The 6,456-nt window shown below is 36.6% G+C and overlaps 1 pseudogene; it reads right to left on the minus strand.

The window, feature by feature from the left end:
- Positions 1-321: 321 nt before the first annotated feature.
- Positions 322-2,061, minus strand: LOC147000069 (uncharacterized; annotated as a pseudogene).
- Between the last annotated feature and the right edge of the window lie 4,395 nt (positions 2,062-6,456).

The raw sequence follows: 6,456 nt of genomic DNA on the forward strand, positions 1-6,456 counted from the left end.
AGTAACTTTAACCCAAACACACCGACACAGAATTAAAAAGCAGGTGCAGTAACAAAACTCTATTTCCTCTCTTCAGCAACGCACAAGTAAAGGTCAAAAAAATAACCCAATTAAAAACAGAAGTCACTCAAAAATAAATGTTTTCAATGTTTATTTTCCTTAAAAACTTTCAGCAAGATAGATTCAAGCCTTTGTCTTTTTATTGTAGCTCCAATGTCAAAAGGTGATGGAAAATGTATTAATACTACAAAAGTTGCTGCAAATAGTGGCACTGTCCAATCAATCAGTAGTTGGGCCATTTCATATAAGTTACTGAATTTTTCATTGTTGGACAGCATGGTCCTTCGATAAAGGCTTTGTAGTTAGGCTCCAAAACGCTCAATAAATTCGCTGGTAATCATTACCAAGGAGAGTTGACTGGCTTATTTGCACATTGTAATTAGGTGCAAATCTTAAGTCATAAACCCCATAACTGTAGAGGGAGAAATAATCGCCATTAGAGCCGTGGAAAGCTGGCAGTGTATTGCAGACATTCAGGAAATTGCCATATACTTGAGAAAAATTAATTCCTCGAGTGATTCCACCACTTCCAGCTGCCCCACAAAAGTTTCCATTTTCTCCGAAGTTATGTTGATTTGGTCCAAAATTGTTTTGTGTTGCTCCCACAGAATACTGATTTGATCCGAAGGCATTTGGGTTTGCCCCAAGAACATATTGGCGTGTCCTGAAACCATTTGGGTTTGTTGCGAATACATAGTAGTTTGTCCAGATATTGTACGGATTTGCCACAAGAGCATAGCAGTTTGTCCTGCAGGAATCTGAATTTGTACACAAACTACACTGGCCTGCCCCAAAAGCATTTGGACTTGTCCCAGAAGCATATTGGCCTATCCCATAAGCATCTGAGTATGTTCCGAAAGGATACTGGTTTGTCCAGAAAGCATTTTGATTTCCACCAAAATTTTAACCCGAAAGTATTTGGGTACGCTGCCAAAGCATACTGGCTTACTCCTAAGGAAATTGGATATGTTCCCAAAGTGTATTGGCTTGTTCTTAAGGTGTTTGGAACTGTCCCAAGAGTAAACTGGCTTGCCAAGAAAGTATTTCGGTTTGCCTCACAGAGCACAGTGGCTTAACCATACAGTATTTTAGCTTGACCTCAAAGCATTACTGCTTGCCATGAAAGCAGTTGAATTTGTCACAAAAACATTGGAATTCGCCTGGAAAGCATTGGGGGAAATCTCTGAAACCACGGGCATTTGCCAAAGGTATATCCGAGTTTGCTCTAGAAGTATATGAGTCAGCTCTGTGGGCATCTTGGTTGGCTTAGTGAGCATGGGGGTTAGCCATAGTTTGGAAGCTTGGGCTGCCTCCTCCTCTCCAATTGTTTTCTAACTCCACAGCTGGAACTGATTTTCTTGTCCTATCCTTAGCTATAGTCTTTCTTTTATTCAGCTGTCTAGCTGGATTTTCTTTAGGGTATGCCATTTTAACTTCACAACGACTGGAGCCAATGAAATGGTACCTGGTTTCTAAGACCTTTCTAACGGGGTTTTCATCCCTGTATTTGATAAAGCCGAAAGCTCTTCTTTCCTGCGTATCTGAACACAGTGGAAGCTCTATAGCCTCTATCTGCCCAAATGTGCCAAAGTAAGCTCTTATTTTTTCTTCAGACATCCGCGGGTTCAGCCCACCCACAAAAATCTTTTTGTTGGGGAATTGAGATTCCAGGTCTTTAGCCCTTTTAAATTCTATTTTCTTGCCATCAACTTTGTGGTCTTTCACTCGAAGCACCTTCTCTACTGTTGCACTGTCTTTGAAAAGCACGAATCCAAATCCCCTAGACAGACCAATATTTGGGTCTGTTTTTATAATAAAGTCTATTACCTCACCAAACTTAGACAAGTATTCCAGAAGTACCTGATTGCTCATTTCTTGGGAAAGTCTCCTGATATACATCTTACTGGCATCCTGTTCATTCTTGGTGGCATCGATTTTGAACCCTTCCGGAAATTGGTTTCTTTCATTATCCTATTTCACATCGAGGCTGGCAGTGTTCATGGTAGATAGGCTGGATGGAGGTGATTTGACTGTTGGACAAACACTGGCCTAGGCACAAATGGTTCGGGCATAGCTGTCCTCAGGGAGTAGAGGAAAATTATTGCACAACAGTGACGAAATTGTAACAAGCATTATAACTAGAGTCAAAGCAGGAGTTGCCTTGTATCCTAAACAGGGGTGGGAGTGGGGAAGCGTGGGGGGGGGGCAGGGGGCAGGGATAGTGTCTGATTTTTCCCTCAAAGGTTTTAATGCTTTCCATGTAAAAAGGAGGCCTGCCCATAGACTTTCTATTTGTGCTCTAGGGCCCCCAAAAGGAATTGTAAAATAGTTATAATAATAGAAAAGGAAGCCTTTTCCTTGTTTCTGTCTTTTCATGTTACATCTCTTTGAATTTTGTTAAAACCAAGTTATTTTCCTGGAAATTTCCTTGAATATTGTAAAATAAATTCATTTCATACTTTAGATGAATTTCATATTAATCTTCACTATTTGTAATAGGCCTGAAAGGGGAAAGTGATACAAAGTTGAAACATCCTAAAGGTAAAACTAAATGTCTATGGGTTTGTATATTTTACAAAAGGGCTCTAAAGAAAAAATTTAAAATAAGAGCTTCAGTGAGTTTCACTTATAACATGAACCATTTTAATGTAAAATGCATTTCCAGGATTATTTCTCATAGTAATAATTATTTAGGTAATGTGCCATCATCTTCTGTGTTCTGTATTCCATTTAAGCAGTCACTCCTCATTTCTGGGTAACCCACTTAATGTTATAATATGTTGGTTTTCTCTTTTATTTCTCATAATACTGTTTTCCAGATGCTGTAATATACAATAGTAGTTTCTTCTTTATCCATTTTCTGATTATAGTATATTTTGTTTTCATAATTTACAATATCACTTGCCAGATTGGATTTGTTCCACTGTTCCATATATGCAAAACACACACACAAACACACACACACACACACACATACACACTCACACATACATATACACACACACACTTAGATGATTTTTTTTCTGGCAACCATTTTTGTTTCTTTTTTTATGAATAGTTAAGTATATATCTCCCATTTTTCACTTCTATTGAGAAAGCATTTAATATTGGGATTTTTTCCCAATATTTAAAGCCCACAGATCAAATTTTAGATTTTTTCTTTTCTTTTGGCAATTTCTGTCCTTGTCACTACCCTTTAAATATAATGAAGTTGATTGTCTATTACTTCCTCGTTTTAATATTATTCCTTTGAAAAGGAAGATTTTAAGTGTCTCCATGATTTTTCCCACAGTTCATGTATAGAATCAATCTAGAGGAATATTTAATGTTTATGGCATCATTGCTATGTTATAAATCATGGCCAACTATTCCTCTCCAAATGGAAGGCTGAAATATTAAGAATAAATTAAAAACCAAAAAGGAAGCTGCATTCCAAAAATCCCTTCAGATCTTGACATTTGCAGCTAAGCACATAATGTTCTTTTTGCTTGTCTCCCTGATCCAATGAATGGAACCAGTTCAAAGCTGGAAAATGTTGGATGTGAAGATATAAAATATAGCTTCATGGTTTGATAGATGCCCCAGTGGAGGAAAGTTGAGAGCAGGGAAGTGAGTGTGGGTGGGTGAGTGGAGGAACACAATCTTTTGAGCAGGGGGAGAGAGGATGGGATACAGAGTTTCTGAGAGGGGGGGAACCAGGAAAGGGGATAACATTTGAAGTGCAGATAAAAAAAATATCCAATAAAAATAAGTAAACATAAAATATGTAGCTTCATAACATGCTGATGAAAGTGATCAATTGTCTATGGATATTATTTGTCAAGAAAGAGCTTTCTTTTTTATTTTTATTTTTTTAAAGATTCACTATTCCAAAATGATTTTCCGTTTTGGAATCAAAGTGTTATGACCATCCATAGAAGTTGTCACTGGAAGCCGGGTCAAACTGTATCCTATCACTTTTCTGAACATGGACAAATTTCGGTGTTTCACATACACATATGAAAATTCCGCTTGAGAACTCTCTTAGCTGTCAAGGCCACCATTCCTGTAACAAGCGGCCTTTGTAATTAACAAAAAAATATTTTTATAAGTGGGTTAGTAAAGGTTCTCTAGGGAAACAGAACTTATCTTTCTGTTTACATACATATACAAGCACATACATGTACACATAGGCACATACATACACACAGCTACACACACAGGTAAACACACACAGAGACACACACACATACGTACATGGATACATGCACACACACAGTGGGGTTGGGGGATGATATGCCAGAGAAGGAATGCACTTGCTACCAAGGCAAGAATAAGAAGGCAAAGAACAAAAAGCTTTCTTTTTCCATGTCCTTTTGTAAGCTCCAGCAGAGGAGTGCATCCCTGCCTCAAGATCTAGATTAATAGCATGTTTCTTCCTGACTCAATGGTCTGGATTAGAATTGGATTCACCAACTTCAACCCAAGTCCCTCCCAGCCAAGAAATCCCACAGGTTTGTTCTAAATTTCTCGATTGTAGTTCACTCCAGAGGTAGTCAATTTGACAACTAAGAGTAGCCATCACAATAGGTCTTTACTATAGTTATCTAGGCTCTGTGATGTCTGTAGTTAAATGAGTTAAATTGCACATGAAATGTGGGTGTTTTATTCTCTAAGAATTATCATCTCTTTGAATAAATGTACTATTTCCATACATGGCACAAAGAGAACAATAATAAAAACACTTTCTTTAGGAATGAATAATATTGTCAATAAAATTGAAGTGTAAGGAAAATAAGTTATTTCACAAGGTAAAACTTAATCCTTTAGCACAAGTTTACTATATTGTACTTTTATTATATTTGAGATCCTGCCTAATTCTAAACTTTTCAGTTGGCTTAACATTGGAGTAGTCCCTAAGAGTTTTTCTTGAGAACCTACAATAATTTTCTATACATCAATGTTACCTTACATCTGATACCCATTTCATTCTTGCCATCCTTCCCACTATCTGGTAGCAGCTGGTTTAATTAAAAAAAAATGGAGTGAATCCCATAGGTATATATATATTTGAATGTTTAGTCACAACGGATTGTTATTACGTTTGAGAAGATTAGGAGTCATGGCTTTGTTTGAAGAAGTGTTTTAGTGAGTGTAGCCTTTGAGGAGTCAAAAGCCCATACCAATCTCAGAGTCACCTTTTCTGACTATGGATAAGAATGTAGCTCTTAACTAATACTCAACCATCTGCCTGCATTCTACCATTCTTAATGCACTGACCATGATGAATTAAGCCTCTGAGACTCTAAAGAAGTCCACAGTTAAATGTTTTATCTTATAATAATTGCCTTGGTCAAGGTATCTCTTTCCAGTAATAGAACAGTGACTAACATAAGGAACTTCTTTATGTAATTGTTTTGTTTTCTAATGTGCTCTTATTTTTGTTTTATTTTTTGTTTTTTTAAAAGGATTTTTAGTTCGTTTCAGGGTTTTGAGGTTTCATTTTAGGCTTCAGGGATTTTTTGTTTGTTTGTTTGTTTTTTTAGTATTTTAATGATCTTAAAGTTGTTGATGTTGTTGTTGTTCTAGAATATTTATTTATAGTTGGGGGTTTAAATTTTGGTATTTCATACTTTTAAGGTTGCCAGGCAATGGTGGTCCACGCCTTTAAACCCAGCACTTGGGATGAAGAGGTAGGTTATTTTTTAGTTCAAGGCCAGCCTGGTCTACAGAGTGAGTCCAGGACACTCAGAGACCCAGATAAAGAGATACACAGTCTTAAAAACTCCAAAAAAGAAACCCGGTTGGTGTTGGTGGAGCTAGCCTTTAATGCCAAAATAAAGAAAGACACAAAAACAAATACAAAAAAAGAAAACAATTTTAGGAACATTTTTGGCTTCTTGTGTATTTTCTTTTTTTAGAATATTAGGGATTTTTTTTTTCAGGGATAGTAGTTTTTTCAGTAGTGTGTTTTTAAAATTTGTTTGTTTATTTTCAGGCTTCTCATTTTTTTTTCTGGTTTTGAAAGGATTTTAGTGTATTTGATCATTTCGGGGTTTTATTTAGTCTTTGTGATTTTATTTTTTAGTATTATAATATTTTTCTTAGTTTTCAGTGTTGTGTGTGTTCTTGAATATTTATTTAAAACTTAGGTGTTTTAATTTTGTTTTCTCATAGTTTTACAGATGCCAGGTAATGGTGGCCCATGACTTTAAATCAGCACTTGGGAGGAAGATGTAGGAGATATATGAGTTGGAGGCCAGCCTGTTCTACAGTGTGCCTTCCAGGAGAACTAGAGATACACAGAGACACCAAGTCTCCCAAAACTCAAAAGAGAAAAAAGAAACAGAGAGAGAGATACAGAGAGAGTGAGAGAGAGAGAGAGAGAGAGAGAGAGAGAGAGAGAGAGAGAGAGAG

Source organism: Mus caroli, unplaced genomic scaffold (assembly GCF_978045245.1).
Source record: "Mus caroli unplaced genomic scaffold, Mus_caroli_1 scaffold_22, whole genome shotgun sequence".
NCBI lineage: Eukaryota > Metazoa > Chordata > Mammalia > Rodentia > Muridae > Mus > Mus caroli.